Genomic DNA, 17729 nt, shown 5'->3' with positions numbered 1-17729 from the left:
GCAGAGACAGAGAGTGGCAGGAGGTAGGAGAGGGGCAGTCGGGCCAGGGACAGAGCTCTGACTGTAAGAAGGCAGAGACAGAGGGGCAGTCAGAGCAGCGAGAGAAAGAGCACGGAGCAGGGCAGGGACCGAGGGGCAGTCAGAGGACAGGCAGAGTGGGGAGAGTAGAGAAGGAGAGGCAGTAAGAGAACCGCAGGTAGTGGGGGGAGAGTAAGAGGGCAGAAGGGCAGACTCAGAGAGGGGTAGAAGGAGGCAGATGGGTACTTAGAGAACCACTGGAAGAGCAGGGAGAGTGAGAGGGCAGAGAGCACTCAGGTTCTTCAAATTAAAGCAGGGTCCACTTTCACTCAGGGTTCTTAAAATTAAAGCTGGGTCCACTTTTGGATTCAGGACCAAGTATCAGTGCTGCTCAATGGCAGGTTCCGCCACAACTTTCTGACATGGATACATATGTGCCAAACTAAGCCAATCTGCTTCCATTCATGGGAAACATCCTTTACGACGCAACTTTTAAAACGCAGTGCCTTTACAATGCGGTATTTACAACGAAAACCATTACAACGCATTGCGCTGGGGGGCGCTCTAGGATAGGGAATACGTTTAATTTACTATCCAACACCTTCCCTAGTGTCCACGGGGACTGGAGTTGGAATAGTAAATTAAACTATTCACTATCCAGCACCCCAAAGCACTATGCGTTGTAAAGGTTTTCGTTGTAAATACCGCGTTGTAAAGGCATGTGTGGTAAAAGTATGCGTTGTAACGTCATACATCCCCTATTTATAGATTTGTGTCCGAGAGCACCCAAAGTACATCAGAGAGCAAGTTATTTCACTTTAGTGCTGTAAAGAGGTCTGCAAACCCAGAATACCTACTTAGTTTCACAATATTGCAAGTTTTAGAAACCGCATGAAAGGCTCCTTGCCACCAAAGCTAGGTGGCTGGCACGCCATTTGATGCCTTTAACTTAGTAGGGAAAAACGCAGTGCAATTTGCGCAACAGATTTTGCTGACAGAAGGCGAGAGTCGAGGTGAAGTGGGAACCCTTCTCTCAGCAGACTCCTGAGGTTGAGTGAACTCATCACTAACACAGTGAGGTAACATTTAATAATGGAAAGAGTAGGCAGGTCTTTTTTATGTTTGTGCTCCTGTTTTATGGTCTGGAAGGCTGTTTTTACTATTTAGTTATCTGGTACTACCACAAACATTGTCTGAAGCCTGTAAAGTGCATGCAATCTCCCATACCTTGCAATACACCTATATGATCTTGAACTTTGATGTTTCTGGGGGTACAGAGCTGACCTCAGGTGACTGTCCAATATACAGGCAATTCTACTGATTATGCAGCAGTGATGCACTGTTGTGCTTTGTTATGATTTTTAAATATTTTTTCAGCAGTTTTTCAACTGTTTTATATTTTATAGAGCAACAACATTGTACACTGATGCATGTGATCGATGTTTCATTGTGAGAAATAGTTATGGAATGTATTTGGGAGATTATGTATTCCGTCTAGTTTCCTTTTGTCAATAAAAGCTACAATGCCGAGGCAGGATAGGACTTGTGCTGTGTATGTCTTAGCTATTACAGAAGGAAGTGTGTTTTCACATAAAGCTTTCATGGTGCGTATTGTGCCTTACACTGCCCACTTATGTTTTTATTTTATGTTAGATTTGTGACAAATAAAAATACAAGTCGGGTTTAGTCAACACTATGTCCCTAGACTGCTTACTGGGGTGCAGGTGAACTTTATAAGAAGTGTTCAGCCACCGCCCTTAACATATTGCCATTAACAAAGAGGCAACTCAGTTGTTGTGCACCCTACATGTGATCTAGATTCTTATTGCTGTTTCATTTTTTGGGTCTAAATTAGCCTAAAATGCACTATTTGCCCTTTTTTTTCTTTCAAAAACTTCTCAGAGGAAGAACCCCCTCCCCCTGATCTTGACTTATATTGGTTGGGCTCACTTGGTGCTAACTAAAAAAAAACAGCATTTTGATGGCAAATATGCTATGTATGAATGGTAATCAGCATTGTTATCTCGAAGTCTGTTATAAAGTTCTGTGAATATACTGAATAAGCAACACCTATGTTATTATATGACATGGACATCTCTTTATTAATGTAATAACTGTACTTTCACAATAGCTTTTTTAATTTTCTTGCTTTCTCTAATTTGCTTTAAAATGTACCAATTGCCCATTCTTTTTCAAAATTTTCTCGTGGATGAAACCCCCCAAACCCTCCTTATGCCAATCGGGCTCGCTCGCTACGCTCGCTCGCCACCGTGCGCTCTGCCACACATTTTACGCCTCACCACTTTCAAATGTCACCAGCCGCCACTGCAACTCAAGTAGGTATAGAAAAATAGTATCTTTATCTCAGGTTTAACCCAAGACTCTCAAAGCATTTTAACAAGCCACAATGCACGTAAATCAGTAGGGACGTAAATCAGTAGGGACTTAAGAATGAACTAACACATCCACCAGAATATGGCGCTGACTGAGTTCAAGGCTGGGTCCTACATGACCCATTGTGCACCAGGTACGTGCTGTTGAAAGGGGACACAACAAGCAGCTTCTTGAAGAAACGGAGACGGTGACAGGCGGACTCCCAGCGACCACAAGTTCTGGCTGCAGTGGTTCACAGCATGCACCCACAATAATTCGGGCACTTCGTGGCAGGTGGTCTCTCAGCAGCAGCAGCAGGCGGCTGCATCAGCCCGGGCTGTTGGTGGCGATGATGACTTGTGTTGTGCAGCTCCATGGTGGGGTCACAGCAGCAGCAATTCTCTCTTAGCTGTGGCGGCCAACGAGATGATAGCGGCAATCTTTGACAATGGTGAACAAGATGCGGGGACAGTGGTGGCAGCTCTGCTTTAACTGCGATGGCCCACAGGATAAATCACAATTAGGCAAAGTTGACAAAGGTGCGGGCACTTAGCGGCAGCAGCTCTTGCCTAGCTGCAGCGCCCCATGGGACAAATCACAGTGATGCAAACTTGGCAAAGGTGCAGGTACACTGCGACACTAGCTCTTCCTTAGCTGCTACAGCCCACAGGACAAATCATGATGATGAACCAAAGTTCTGGGGTGGCACCAGGCGCTGCAGCTTTTGGGACCAGGACCACTGGGCTGGACCAGGGGCTGCTAGAGGACTCAATCACCCCAAGGGCAAACATTTTGGTAACATCATCCTTAATGTAGGCCCTTACCCTGTCAGTCACTCTGTAAGCCTTGTGGGTAATGGGTGGACTGTCCTCAGTGTCCATGTCATGGACACACCAATCAGTGACACTAGGCACCAGGGAGAACAGATCACTGAATTGTCCCATTAGTTGACAACAATCACCCTGCTGCTCTGGAGTCAGTGTGGTGGAGAGGACCACACCCTCCACCGACCCATCTCACTCCCCTGCTCACAGGAGGTCAGGAAGGGGCTTGCTCTCCTCCTCCATCCCAGCATCTGTGTCCAGAAGCATGCCCACTTCAGACGTCTCAAAGTGGGGCTTCAGGCGGTTAACATGCAGGACCCGCAAGGGGTTCCTGGGAGACTGAAAGTCCACCATGTAGGTAACAGGACTCTTGTGCTCCATTACCTAAAAGTCCACCTATCCTGGAGCACAAGGGCTCCACTGGGGCTATGACTCAAACCTTTTGTCCAAGTTGAAACTCGATCAGAGTGGCATTCTGATAGTGCCAGCAATTCATCTCTTCCTGGCTGGCTTCCAGGTTTGCCTCAGCAAGTTTCCTGAAACGGCGAGTCTGGTTTCTGAAGGCCAGCATGTAACTAGACACATCCTGGGTAGGTTTCCTGGGAGATTGCTCCCAGACTTCCTTAACCAGACTCAGAGGCCCTCTTACCAGGTGACCATAGAGCAGCTCAAAGGGACTGAACCCTAAGGACTTCTGTGGCACCTCACGGTAAGAAAACAACAGGCATGGCAAGAGGACATCCCACTTACGCCTCATGGGCTCACCTAGGCCCATAATCATGCCCTTAAGGGTCCAGTTGAATCTCTCAACCAGCCCGTTACCCTGGGAGTGGTAAGGAGTGGTGAACTTATACGTTATCCCACACTCCTCCCACAGAGACTTCATGTACTTGGAGATTAAATTAGTTCCCCTATCAGACACCACCTCTCTGGGGAATCCCACGTGGGCGAAAATCCCCATCAGTACCCATCAACCACTGGGGCCATCACTGTCCTGAGCGGGATGGCCTCAGGGTACCTGGAGGCATGGTCCACCAAGACCAATATGAACCTGTTGCCCATGACTGTCTTGGGATCCAGAGGCCCCACAATATCAATGCCCACTCTCTCGAATGGTGCAATCACAACAGGAAAGGGCTGTAGTGGGGCCTTAATCACCCCCCCCACTCTTCCCACTTGCCTGGCAAGTTTCACACATCCTGCAATGAGCATCTGAGCTCCTGCACATCTGGGGCCAATAGAAGTGGGTGACCAGCCTCTCAAAGGTCTTGGTCTGCCCCAGATGTCCGGCCAATGGCACATCATGAGCCAAACCCAGTAGGAAGGTACTGAAGGGCTGGGGTACCACCAGCACACATGCTGACCCAGGCTCAGCAACCTTAGGCTTGCTGTAAAGGAGGTCATTCTCCCAATAGATTCAGTGTGACCCTGTCTGGGCACCTGTTGCCTGGGCGGCGGCCTGTCGCCGCACCCCTTCAAGAGAAGGGCAGGTTCTCTGTTGCTCACAAAATTCCTTTCTGGCGGGCCCTCCTTCCTGCTGCCAATGGGTCAGCTCTGGTAGGTCCCCCAGTTCAGCTACTTGTTCCCCTGTAGGTTCCAGGGCATCCCCCTCAGGGTCTGCTCCCTCCGGGACTTTGATAACCACGGGGGCTGGTGCACAAGGGGATGCATTGGGGTTCCTCTGGGGATACTGGGGATCATAAATACCAGTGGCCCACTTGACCACACTTGAAACAAGTGAGTGTCCCCTTCTGAACAGGCCTACCTGTCGGGGACATTGGCTTCTTCTGCGGGGGAGGCTGGGACACCTAACTGCATGGTTCCCTGGGGTATTACTTTGGGGCCCTCTCTGGAACTCCCTCTGCTTACCCTTTTCCCCCCACTTCTCTGCTGCGGACCCTGCCCTCCTCTGGCGAAGTTTGACATAAAACCTTGGCGGACCCAGGTGCTCCTCCAATGGTTTGCCTCCTCAGCAAGCTTCTTTTTTTCTGTAACGTCAGCAACTTGTTTTCAGAAACAGACCGAATACAGCAAACATTGCTCCTTTTCTGTCTCCTTTCAGCTCATATACTGTGACTTTGTATACTATAATATTGACACTGTACTTGACTTCAGAGGTGGTGGTGACCTGTCGGCGCGAAGACTAAAGATTTGTATGTAACCTCACCAGCTTCTGGTTATTACTGTGTTTCTCCCTTGGGATTGTATACTGTCAATATGTGTATTATAATATTAACAGTCATGGTCATCTCAGAGGAGTTCATGACCCGTTGGCACGAAGACAAATGATTAATATGTAACGTCAGCAGCTTCTGGTATCTAACTCTGTTTCCCCCTTTGGATTATATAGTGTGAATAGCCATATATTATAATATTCACAGTCATTATGATCTCAGAGGAGTTTATGACCCGTCGGCACAAAGACAAAAGATTTTGAAGTTCCGTAGAGAAAAAGCATTGAACATATTCACAGCTGGAATTTCATTATTGACCTTGTTTTGTTTTTATCACTTTATTTTCCTTTTTTTGTGTGGCTTCAGTGATACTCTCTTTATTGTAGTAGAGTGTCATATTCTCCCACATGAGGAATTGGAGATTTGTCGCCACCAGGAGTAAAACATCTGAATTACAGTATTGTATATATTACTACTGTCCTATATATTCTTAGAGGAGTATGTGATCTGTTAGCAGAGCAGTGAGTGACCTTCAAGCACTACGACAAAAGTTTCCCGACTTCTACAGAATAGAGATTGTAGAAATGTTGGGTTTTTTGTTGTGCTCCTTATTCTTCTTCTCCTGTGGAATACTATAAACTCACCATGTACATTTTAATACTGTGAACTTATAGTACTTCAGAGGGGTTGGAGATCTATCTCTGCAAGATATTACCAACATTTACAGCAGTTTTTTCCGTTGATAACTTACTACCTCACAGTTTGTAAAACTGCTAATATTTTATAAAATAGTAGTCCCTAAAAAGAAAAATGATATACATAGTGCTTTATTTAATGTTTTGATGAAGCGTACATTTCTAGGTAATATGACGTCATTTGTGTTGAACTGTTTTTTACTTGTTGTTGCTGCGACCTGAGATGATGTAGAGCACGAGTCTTTCTTGTAGCACTTCTTTTCTACTTTATCTAAAAGTAACTGATGTCCTCCTATATTAACAAGAATATGGGAAAACACTTTTACAAACTATAGGTGACAAAAAACAGGAGGGTGTGGCCACTCTTAAGGGATATTTTATGTATTGCGTTTTTATTTGTTACCCCTCTGATATATACAGCTACACTTTCCCAAGAAAATATATTTGTGATTGCTTAATAAAAACTGTTTTAAACCTAGACTTAATTTTTTGCAGCGCAACCACACCTACTATTTTGCTACAAGGAAATAGCACTACCCGTGACAAATGTAAGCACCACACTATAACTATACATTATAAGTAAACATTGCTCCAGAGAAGTAGCTTGCTCAGAACCTTATTTAAATGAAGACCCCAACAGCGCACCTTCTTTTTCAAACCCCTCCTCCATATTATAATATTTGCTGCAAAGATGTAGCACTCACAGTCAGAAAAGTAAACACCACATTATGAGTAAATACTGCTCCTGTGTAGTATCCCACCCACTGACTTAATAAAAAGAAGACCGCAACACACTGTTATTTTCCTGTGATTTGTAGGCCCCACGCAAATTATATAAATGGCCCTTAAAATATATAAAAAACTATTTTTACCTTCAAAGTTCCTGTTCACCACCTTGTGACCACTGTACAGAGTTATTAGTGCTCCTACCCTCCCCTCTACTACTTTGCTTTCCCGTACTCCTTTGAAGTGCATCACAAAATGGCTGACAAGAGTGAACCATTCCAACCCAATAAGGAGCAAACTGTACTCGGAACACTATAGTCAATAAAATGTCCATGGTGTTTCGCAGAAGGGGAGGGAGTGATTGCCATCACTTCTACTTTTAATGCTTCACAGCCAATGAACATTATGTTTGGGATGGTCCTGCTTGGAACACATTACCCAATGAGATGTACCTGATACTCCACGGAGGGGAAGGGAATGGTTGGCAACACTTCTCCTTTCAATGGTTTACAGCCAATCAACATTAAGCTTGGGAAGGTCCTCCTTGGAACACGTCAGCCAATCAGATGGCCTTCCCACTCCGTGGGGGGGAAGGGAATGGCTGGCAACACTTCTACTTTCAATGGTTCGCAGTCAATCAACATCAAGCTCTGGAAGGTCCTCCTTGGAACATGTGAGCCAATCAGATGTCCTTGCTACTCTGCGGAGAGGAAGGGAATGGCTGGCAACACTTTTACTTTCAATGGTTGGCAGCCAATGAACATTAAGCTAATTGTTGGAACACCTCAGCCAATTAAACGTTAATTTTGTTTCACGCACAGGGAGAGAGCACGCCCTCCTAACAAAGTGACACTATCCGTGATAAAAGTGAACACCGCAATATAAGTAAACATTACTCCGCATCATATTAAAGGAAGGCCGCAATACAGCGCATTGTTGTTTTCCCAATATGATTTCTACAGCCTACTGAACATTGCCGCAATACCGTGCATCGTTGTTTTGCGGACGTGATTTCCATGGCCCCTAGCAACATTCACACTACCTGTGTGCGCACCCTACACACTGCTTGTCGTAAAACAGTGCATTGTTTTCCCGATGGGCTTTCCAGAGCCTACACATATTTGCCGCAATACCACGCACCGTGGTTCTGCGGACGTGATTTCCACGGCCAACGCACTATTTAAACTCCCTGCCTCTGCACCGAACAGACTGCTTAAAGAAACTCCACAGTGTTCCCACTATACCCTCCTATACCATTTTTCTCTTTTTTCCCCCACTCCTTTTAACTGAGTCACAAAATGGCTGTCAACACTTCCTAGTTTCAAACGTTCACAGCAAATGAGCTGCAAGCTCGTGCTCGTAACACCTCAGCCAATCAGATTTCAGAATTCTCCAATATCAGTACAATTTGAAATTTCTCAAAAACTGCTGAACAGATTTACCCTATTTAAACAAAAGCGTGCTTTCTAGACCAAGACCTTTTTCCCTGCCAAATTTGGCATAATTCCGTTCAGCAGTTTGAGCTGTAGCCTTGTCTAAAGTTTCCTATGGAAATTTCATGGAGAAAACACATTTTAGATTCCCCCTTTTTTCTCAGTCCCCTCTTGACCAATCACCCCCAACCTTTGAAGATAGGAGCTGATCTAAAAAGAAAAACTTTTTGGAAAACTTCATAAAGATTCATCAAATTACGCCAAAGGTATAAGCACATGAAAAATGTGTTTCCTATGGAAACGTGGTCCTAACTATAACTACCTACTGGCGACTGCCAGTAGGTAATATATATATATATATATAAATAATATATATTAACTACTGGCGATAGCCAGTAGGTATATATAGTTAGGTTTGGCGCCAGTTGAGGAATTTATGTGTAATCTTCCAAAATTGTGGCCAGCTCTGCTCCGCTCCTTCCCTGAAAGTTTCGGGGGGATTCGTGAAGTGGGGGCTGAGAAAAAAGGGGGGGTCCCAAAACATGTTTTCCCCATGTTAATTTCCATAGGACGGTCTGACAAGTCTACAGCCCGAACCGCTGAACGGAATAACGCCAAACCTTGCAAAATTGTAGGGACTGGTACGCAGATGTGCCTTTGCTATGTTTGGTGAAAATTGCTCCAGTGGTTTTTATGAAAATTAGGTTCAAAAACACATATATATCTGGGCGGAGCCTAACCACACATCTCATCATGAGATCTGATTGGCTGTCAGCACTTCATCCAAGTAACAGCTACAACAGCAGGTGGCACACGTAAATGTGTACTTAAATCAAATAAATCCCAAGACTGGTTCTGGCTCTCCAAGGCTTTAGGGTAGTGTTCAAACAATTCAGCTCGAAAATGAACCAAAGTATGACACAGCCTGCTGCTTAAATATTTGCTCCTGGAACATCCGGGGCCTAACAAAAGAGAAAATAGGCCGTTTATCCACGAACCTCCGGAAGTTGAACAATATCTCCGCCATCCAAGAGACCTGGGCCCTGGAGAATACCATCTGGGAAGATTTCACCGTAGTCGAATCATTTGCCACTCCATCTACAGCAGGTGGCCACGCATATGGAGGTGTGTTGATTGCCGTAAAGAATACATTGGTCGCTAAATTAGAGACACAGTATAATGGCAAAGGCGACTACATTTTCCTCAGCATTGAGACCAAGAGTCATGTTAAGGGGAAAATAAAGCAAAAAATCATTCTTGGTTGTGTCTACTTACATCCCGTAAAAATTCGTCGGGAGACCACTTTAAGCAACTTGCTCCCTATAATAAATAATCTTGAAGCTTTATTCCCAAATGATCTGTGGCTGATAATGGGCAACTTCAACTCCAACCTAATGGATATTGACCCCACCCAATCCTCTCAAATATCATCAGTAAATGAAGAGTGGGCAATCCGGAGATAAAGTCCCAATATCAACGGAAGAAAGCCAATGGAATAAAATTAGCAACAAAATTAAACCAATCAGGCCTACGCATTCTTAACAGAAGGTTAGCCTCTGATCACCAGCTGCATATACCCATATTTCTTCATCCCGTATGGCGACTCTAGATTATATATGGATATCTTTCACTGCATTCCATCTGGCACACCAGCTCTCGATAATACCATCTCTAGATAGCGATCATGCTATCCTAGTATGCAAGATTGCCCTTAGCCAACAACATCGCCCAACAATTCCCCTGATTGGAAAGGGATCAATCCTCCAGAATGTAAGAAAATTAAGATGGTCTGAATGGAATCGTGAAGCAATAGAAGCAGAAGTCGACAATCTTCTCTCTGAACAGCGACTGGATAGCACTGATTTCCAGGCAGGATTCTCCTGGGAGGCAAGACTTAGCGAATTAAGAGATCAATTAGCATAAAAACTAACAAATAGCCCTTCGAAGGACCTTCCGGTCCCAACTACCTTGCTAGAGCAAAAACAACTTATAATTTCCACAAAGAGCAAATTAAATAAGTTGCAAAGAGTCCAAGCGTGCAACAAAAGTGAATATAAATCCCTGAGGAGTGACATATCTGCTGCCAGAAAAGACTATAGAAAGGCCAGATTCGCCCCAAAAAGACAGTAAGAAGAGTTCCATTGGGCGTCAGTCTTTGAGATAATCAAAACCAAGGACCAAAGGAAATGTTGGAAGTGGATAAATGAGGCATCCAAAGCCACTAAACCACCCACTGCAGCTAATATCTCTCCTGCTGACTGGGAGAATTACGTTAAAATATTATACACAGCACGGTATACATCATTTAACAGCAGTAATTTCCAACTTACACCTGATCAGCTTATCACTGAGGATGGCACAACCTCCAGCATCAAGATAACAACAGAAGAAATACTAGGAGTCATAAAGAACATGCGCCCGAGCGGTGTCCCCGGACCCAACGGGATCCCTACGCAAGTACTCAAAGCCTCCGCACAAAAATGAGCCGCGATACTGACCCCCCTCTTCTAGAATGCAATATTGGGATACGCAATCTCTCCATCTTGGCAAGGATCACTCCTTGTACCTTTCCATTAAAAAGGCTCGCACTCCAATCCCGACAACTATCGAATGATAGCCCTGCTTGATGTGGACGGGAAAGCCTATGCAAGTGTCCTTATAAAAGAACTTACAAAATGGGTGGAAACGAAAAACTTAATCCCTTTTAACCAAACTGGCTTCCGAAAAGGTTGCCACATTGAGGACAACTTGATTTCCATAGCCCATCTGATGGAAATAACCCTAGCGGCAAAAGGAAAATCAATGTACATGGGATTCATCGATTTTTGTAAAGCCTTCGACAGCGTTAGTCGACTTAAATTGCGGGAAAAACTGGCAAGATGGGGCATCCCACGGGCACTAGTAAACGCATTAATAGCCCTACACACGGACACCTGGGTAAAAGTCAGAGTGACATCGAAATGGTCTACCTCTAATAAAATCTTTACAAATAAAGGCCTAAAACAAGGATGCACCCTTGCACCACTTCTTTACAATCTGTATCTTGCCGACCTACCTGAATGGTTGTCCCGATCAAGAGCCTTCTCCCCAGGAATCGGCCAAAATAAAATCCAAATTCTGCAATACGCAGACGACACCATTCTCCTAGATCAAACCCATGTGGGCCTCCAAAGACTGCTCAATTCCCTCGCCCAGTATTGCAAAAACAATATGCTAGAGATAAACGTTAGTAAAACCAAAACGATGGCAATTTCACCTGCGAATGGAAAAAAGACCCCGTGATTTATAGAAGGGAAACCACTGGAGACTGTCGCTGCATACAAATATCTGGGCGTCTGGATTGACCATAAAGGGAGATGTTCGGTGCAGACAACAGAGATGCAGGCAGTGGCTCGCAGCTTAGAGGGGGCCTTTATGAGAACGAAGAGCGCTCTGCATTGCCAAGATTTTGTCCCTTTGATAAAACTAATAAATGCAAAATTCCTGCCTACAATCTCCTTTGGCGCAATAATCTTCAAGGACAAAATGAACAACTGGCTAGATAGAGCACAATCATCATGCTATCGCCGGGTCTTTCGACTGCCAAATTCGACTTCCCATGCCCAAATCTGGAAATAATCTTCCTTATTCTCTATGCGCTGGATTATGGGAGCAAGATTCATTTCATACTGTCTGAAAGCAAAACAAGCTAACTCCCAATAGCTGAAGAACTGCATTTGGCTCCTGCTTAGCAACCCAACTACATCATGGAATAAGTATTTGACATTCTGCCTCAATTCCCTTGAAGCGGGGGATATATGGTCCTCTTCCCTGCCCGATGAAATGAAATCGAAGCTTTTAACCAAGCAAGCCAAAATTCTATCAAATCAATCAGATATGCAACAGGTTCTCCAGCTTTCTCACGGCTCATGGGCTGCCAAACTATATGCCCCGAAAATATTACCATCTTATCTCGCATCAGCTATAAAGCCTTTCTATTAAACATCAATTAATGAGATACCGTTTTGGCTTAATTCCGTTGAAGGCATCTAAGTTTGGCCAAGGATACAAGAAAGAAGCCTCCTCTCAGTCGCGTTTCTGTAGCCAGGGAGAGGAAAGCCTAATCCACATTCTGTGCATGTGCCATCACCTCCGGGCGCAAAGAATATTTTGGCTGAGACCAATTTGGCTTTCTCTCTGCATCAGGACTTGCCAGGAAGCGCTCGAGGCATGCTTGAGGGGGGACTCGCCACAATTGGCGACTCGTGTTATAAAATTCATCATAGAAATTAATTCCTCGACTCTATCATCTGAGCAAGCCTGAATTTTAACCCTCCTAAGTGACATTTCCTAGGCTTTTCAGCTTCACCTTTCTTTTATCTAATCCATTAACTTTGCTGATATTTTTTAACAGACTGGAATACCTCTTTTTTTACTTAAAATGTCATTTTTTGTATGTGTACATTGCAATGATTTTAAATAATTGTGCAATAAAACATTTACTTACTTTACTTACTTACTTACTCAAGAAGTGTTGGCAGTGTTGGGACTAATATACATGATAGCACCTCATTAAAAAGCAGTGCAGTTAATAGAGGGTGTTAGGACTTTAGTTACATTATAAATCATTTGTTGATGGTACCATACTCATTTTAGGAATTGTGGTGTGTTCTAAGGTGATTTTACCATGTGAAAAAGCCTTCTGCTGGGATATTATGAATCATGTTTGAAAGAAAACTATTATCTCATGCTTTTCCCACAGTGGTTTGGAAGGGGATTGTTGTAACCTGCATTCTGTATATGAGGGTTGGTGTTCCAGCTTATCCTTGTTTCCCCCTTCCACTCCCTCCCCTTCCCCTCTCATTGGTTATTGCTCGCCTACGTCAGAGATTCATTAGGCATTGTAGTTACGGGCTGACATTTGAGCCCCAGCTGTTCGTCATACCGGTCCTGCACTTGCGGGTCTTTGTATTATAATAAACTACTTATTGAATTCAACTGACGCTGTGTCCCACTTATAATGACACTTCAGGGATCTATAAGCTAAACTGAAAGCATATTTTCTGTAAATTCACATTATCTTTCTCAGTCATGTGAGAATGAAGTCTGACATTCTCAGTAAAACATGTACATCCAACAAGGACAGAGACTGTCAGTTGATTCCTTTGTGTTCTACTGCAGCCTCCTAGAGTGTTCTAAAGAACAACTAGAGCGCTAACAGTCCTACTTATTGCAAAGGTATTGCACACCTGAAGCCATCTTGATTGGAATAAAGTGGTAACTCTTAAAACATTTAATTTAAGAAGGAACAAAATGAGGGGGTTCATTTTGCCATAGAAAGTATGATTAGTGCTTCAGAAAGAAAAATTAGGGCACATTTTGAGTGACTTCTCCAATCCTCTTCTATTTCATTAAAAAAATTCTGACATGCGGACTGAAACATGCACTTTGAATACCAGCTGCAGATTTCCCTGGTGAGCAGTAGCTTTACTACAGTGATCTAATGAGCAACTAGAGTGCTAACATTCAGAATTTATGGCAAATGTGTGACACATCTGAATGCCTTCTTGATGGAACCAAAGTAAACAAGCATTGAAAATGCAATAGATCTCGCCCTCGTTTAAGTTAAAGCCATTCTGCTTGTAACGAGGTGGCTTTTTAGCTTTGCTTTTATTAGTGTTTTTAAAACTTTCATGTAAATACCATGCATGTGTATGCATATATGTATATGTATGCCTGCATTTATATTTGTATTTATATAGATATGCAGATTATATATGTTTATATATGTATTTATAAATATACATATACATATATATAAATGCATATGCATATATATGCATATATATATGTGTATATGTGTGCGTGTAGAGAGAGGTAGAGAGGTAGAGGTAGAGAGGTAGAGGTAGAGAGGTAGAGAGTAGTAGAGAGAGAAGTAGCGAGAGGTAGAGAGGTAGAGAGTAGAGAGTGAGTAATAGAGTAGAGAGTGAGTAGTAGAGAGCAGTAGAGAGAGTAGCAGAGAGTGAGTAGTAGAGAGTAGTAGAGTGAGTAGTAGAGAGTAGTAGAGAGTGAGTAGTAGAGAGTGAGTAGTAAAGAGTAGTAGAGAGTAATTAGTAGAGTGAGTAGTAGTGAGCAGTAGAGAGTAGTAAAGAGTGAGTAGTAGAGAGTAGTAGAGAGTAGTAGAGAGTGAGTAGCAGAGAGAGAGAATAGTAGAGAGTAGTAGAGAGTAGTAGAGAGAGAGTAGTAGAGAGTGAGTAGTAGAGAGTAGTAGAGAGTGAGTAGTAGAATGAGTAGTAGAGAGTGAGTAGTAGAGAGAGAGTAGTAGAGAGTGAGTAGTAGAGAGTAGTAGAGAGTGAGAAGTAGAGAGTGAGTAGTAGAGAGTAGTAGAGAGTGAGTAGTAAAGAGTGAGTAGTAGAGAGAGAGTAGTAGAGAGTGAGCAGTAGAGAATAGAGAGTAGTAGAGAGTGAGTAGTAGAGAGTAGTTGATAGTGAGTCATAGGGAGTGAGTAGTAGAGAGAGAGTAGTAGAGAGTAGTATAATAGTAGAGAATGAGTAGTAGAGAGTGAGTATTAGAGAGTAGTGGAGTAGTAGAGAGTAAGTAGTAGAGAGTAGTGGAGAATATTCCAAAGTTTGGCACAGCACCACTTGCACAATAAGTCCAATCAAATCATATCACTTAGAGTCCTTATTGAAGCACTGAATCTTGGTGTATATTCAAATGCTTTTATTTGCCTTAAGTTTATGTACCACAGCCAGCCAACGCGTTTCGTTCTGTACAACAGAACTTCTTCAGGGCGTTCTTAATTCCTTCAAGTTATGTTGGTATCCTGTTGTCATATAACTAGATATTTCTTCCAAATGTTAGACGAGACGTAAGTACATTCGTATTCAAAGTGACTAGGTATCAATTTTAGCCACACAATTTGAGCAGACTTGAGTAATTTATAGCATCCTCAAAGTCAGTCTTTCAAAAATTCCAAAGTATAGGACATGATAATCCAAATTGTAATGTTTCTCAAGAAAAGTCATTTTCAATCGTTCGGAATATCTGTGTTTGGGCATATATGACCCAGGGACCCCCAGTATGTAAGGGGAATTAGTCCCCCTTCTGCAAACGCGCCAGTGGCCTGCGTTGCAGACAGGTGTAAAAAGGGGCATAGCCTCATTACACCTCTGTGAAATGCAGCCCCCTGGCGTATACTGGAGGTTCCAGGTGGGCTAGTTGGCCCCCAGGGACCCCTAGTACGCAAGGGGAATTAGTTCCCCCTCTTCAAACATGCACAGGGGCTGCGTTGCAGAGAGGTGTAAAAAAGGGTGTGGCCTCATTACACCTCTCTGCATTGCAGCCCCCTGGCGCATATTGGAGGCTCCTTGTGGGCTAGATAGCACCCAGGGACCCCGAGTATGCAACGGGAATTAGTTCCCCCTCTGCAAACGCGCCAGGCGGCTGCATTGCAGAGAGGTGTAACAAGGGGCATAGCCTCATTACACTTCTGCAATGCAGCCCCCTGGCACATACTAGAGATTCCTGGTGGGCTTTCAGGCCTTATATAGTTAGGAATTAGCATTAAAAAAACTTCGAAATTCACTGAAAAAACATAGGTTTCAGGCCTTATATAGTTAGGAATTAGCATTTAAAAAACCTTGCAAATTCACTGAAAAAAACATAGGTTTCAGGCCTTATACAGTTAGGAAATTGGTGTTTAAAAAACCTTTGAAATTCACTAAAAAAACCATAGGGTTCAGGCCTTATATAGTTAGTAATTAGCATTTAAAAAATCTTTAAAATTCACTGAAAAAACTATAAGTTTTAGGGGTGTTAGAGTTAGCTGGACATTTCACTCATACAAAACCATTGAAATTGCTCCTATATAGTTAGTTGTACTAACTATATTTCGCGCACCCGCAATCCACTGCTGATGATGTCACATATTACATCATTCATGACATGGTCAGTGACATCACTGATGACATCTCAAATGACATCACTGATGACATCACTGATGACATCATCCAGTGAATGTGGTTTGCTTCGTTATTTAAATATGCATTATATATAAAGCAATTTGCATTGAAGAATGAGTAGATATATAAAAATAAATATTTGGATGGAGGATTTAGTAGCAGTGTAATTGACTGTTTACTTGACCTATTTATAGTGTCTCACTAAATATAGTGGATAGTGACTAAACTGTTTGAATATCTGTATCACTTTGTCAGTTGTTGTGTAAACTGGTTCTCCAGTTAGTTACTAGCTATGTGAAAGTCTATATTAGGTATTGATTAGTTAACTGAGTATTTGTATGGGAGAGTGAATGTGTGTGTGGTTCGGTGGGGGGTGTGTGACTGTACAAAGATGTGTGAATAGTAGATTCACTAGATATATGAAGTTAAAACTACATGTTCTAACAGCTGTTTGGGTGAATCAGTGGCGTCACTAGGGTTGGTGTCACCCGGTGCAGGTAACTCATGGTGTCACCCCCTAACAACTTACCGGATGGACCATCTCACCCTCTGCCTGCACCATGTCCCCTCTGCCTGCACCATCTCTCCCTCTGTCCGCAACCATCTCCCCTCCGCCTTTACCATTTCACCCCCTGTCTGCTCCATCTTTCCCTCAGCCTACACCATCTCCCCCTCTGCCTGCACCATCTCCCCTCTGCCTGCACCATCTCACCCTCTACCTGCACCATCTCCCCTCTTGCTGCACCATGTCCCCTCTGGTTGCACCATCTCTTCATGTGTCCACACCATCTCTACTCTGCCTGCACTATCGCTCTCTCTGCCTGCACCATCTCTCCCTCTGCCTGCACCATCTCCCCTCCACCTGCACCATCTCTCCCTCTGCCTGGACCATCTCTCCCTCTACCTGCACCATCTCACCCTCTGCCTGCACCATCTCCCCTCTGCTTGCACCATCTAACCTCTGCCTGCAACATCTCTCCCTCTGTCTGCAACATCTAACCTCTGCCTGCACCATCTCTCCCTTTGTCCACACTAGCTCCCCTCTGCCTGCACCATCTCTCCCTCTGCCTGCACCATCTCTCCCTCTGCCTACACCATCTCCCCTCCGCCTGCAACATCTCTCCCTCTGTCTGCACCATCTAACCTCCGCCTGAACTATCTCTCCCTCTGTCTGCAGCATCTCCCTCTCTGCCTGCACCATCTCCCTCTCTGCCTGCACCATCTCTCCCTCTGCCGGCACCATCTCCCTCTCTGCCTGCACCATCTTACCGTCTGCCTGCACCATCCCTCCCCCTCCGCCTGCACCCCCTCCCCCGCCTGCTGCTCTTTTAACCCTTTCCTCATTGGCTTCTCCACCACCACCCCCCCCCCATGGTTTCTCCTCCACAGTTTTTGGCTTTTCTCAAAGTGACTGAAATAAACACATGAAATGTGCTTTGAATTTGTGCGCGCGCCGCTGAGGATAAGTTTAAATAGACACAGAGCAGAGGCGAGGCTGCAGAGCTCCGACCAGTCATTCTGGACCTTGGTAGCTCCATAGCCA

The sequence above is a fragment of the Lissotriton vulgaris genome, chromosome 11 (assembly GCF_964263255.1).
Source record: "Lissotriton vulgaris chromosome 11, aLisVul1.2, whole genome shotgun sequence".
Classification (NCBI taxonomy): Eukaryota; Metazoa; Chordata; class Amphibia; order Caudata; family Salamandridae; genus Lissotriton; species Lissotriton vulgaris.
The sequence above is the reverse complement of the archived record's forward strand: the minus strand, read 5'-3'. Positions refer to the sequence as shown.